Source organism: Rutidosis leptorrhynchoides, chromosome 1, assembly GCF_046630445.1.
Source record: "Rutidosis leptorrhynchoides isolate AG116_Rl617_1_P2 chromosome 1, CSIRO_AGI_Rlap_v1, whole genome shotgun sequence".
Lineage (NCBI taxonomy): Eukaryota > Viridiplantae > Streptophyta > Magnoliopsida > Asterales > Asteraceae > Rutidosis > Rutidosis leptorrhynchoides.
This window is the reverse complement of record NC_092333.1, coordinates 607,209,326-607,210,829: the sequence shown is the minus strand read 5'-3', so window position 1 is coordinate 607,210,829 and position 1,504 is coordinate 607,209,326. Positions and strand designations below refer to the sequence as shown.

The 1,504-nt window shown below is 36.4% G+C and overlaps 1 pseudogene; it reads left to right on the top strand.

The window, feature by feature from the left end:
- Positions 1–227: 227 nt before the first annotated feature.
- On the top strand, positions 228–1,289 carry LOC139847592 (probable inactive purple acid phosphatase 29; annotated as a pseudogene).
- The last annotated feature ends 215 nt before the right edge of the window (positions 1,290–1,504 follow it).

Genomic DNA, 1,504 nt, shown 5'->3' with positions numbered 1-1,504 from the left:
CGGCCCATCGTCTCCGCCGGTACGATTCATCCTTTACTTTGCATCTATATATATATAGATATATTTTTTTTGAATCTATAGCATCTGTAACTAAAATCTAATTATTCTGATTCTGCTTAGTTTTCTGTTTATTCACTATGAAGATGATGAAAATTATGTTCATTGTGGCCATTGTTCTCTGCTCGAGTCTAATTACGTCAACTAACGGCGGTAGTGGTGCAAAACAGTTACGGTTTAATCAAAACAACGGCAAGTTTAAAATTTTACAAGTGTCTGATATGCATTATGTTGATGGCTGGAAAACTCCTTGTAAGGATGTATTACCAAATCAGTTTAAACATTGTAGTGATCTCAATACAAGCGATTTCATATACCGTTTGATTGAAGCTGAGGAACCTGACCTAATTGTTTTCACCGGAGATAATATTCACGGACCTAATGTGACAGACGTAGTTACGTCCTTGAATGCCGCATTTGCCCCTGCCATACAGTCGGGAATCCCATGGGCTGTAGTTTTAGGGGATCGTGACAAACCACCAAGGTTGATACGAGAGGAATTAATGGAGCATATTGTTGGAATGGACAACACTTTATCCCAGGTAAATCCAATTGGTTTTGAAACAACTATTAATGGTGCTGGGAATTATAATCTTGAAGTTCATGGAGCTCAAGGGTCGAGTTATGCTAACGAATCGATGTTAAACTTATTCTTTCTTGATAATGGCGACGAGTCAACACACCGTTCGATTCCTGGCTATGGATGGATTAAATCATCTCAACAGTTATGGTTCCAACAAACGGCTCAAAGGTCAGAAGATGTTCCTGGACTTGTATATTTACATATCCCATTGCCCGAGTAAACAAATTTGGATTCTTCGTCAAACATTACAGGTATAAGACAAGAAAAGACTCGCTCTGCTTCTGTGAATTCAGGCTTTTTTACCAAGTTACTTGAAGATGGTGATATAAAGGCTGTTTTCACGGGTCATGATCATATTAATGATTTCTGTGGAGAGTTAAATGGGATTCAACTTTGTTATGGTGGTGGATCCGGTTATCATGGTTATGGAAAGGCTGGATGGTCAAGAAGGGCTAGGATTGTTTTGGTTTCTTCATTTAAGGAATTAAATGGTGAATGGGGTAAAGTCAAGTCCATAAAAACATGGAAGCGGCTCGATGATGAAAACTTAACAGCTATTGATGGTCAGTTTCTTTGGACGTATCCGTATCAGCTTGATTTTTATAAAGGTAGGATGAAGGGTAGGTATTATTATGATGGAATTCATTGATTCATGGTTCAACCAATTTCTCTTTTATGATATTTCACTTCTATTAGTTAAATGCTTAAAGGGCATATATGTGTAATAAACTCTCTTCTAATTTTTAAGTTAATGGATAAATGTAGTGCTGCAAGTTCATATTACAATAATAGTGTTTGATCTATTTTGATGATGTTGATGATATTTCTTGTGTTAACTTGGTTTCATTAAAGAAATATATTTTA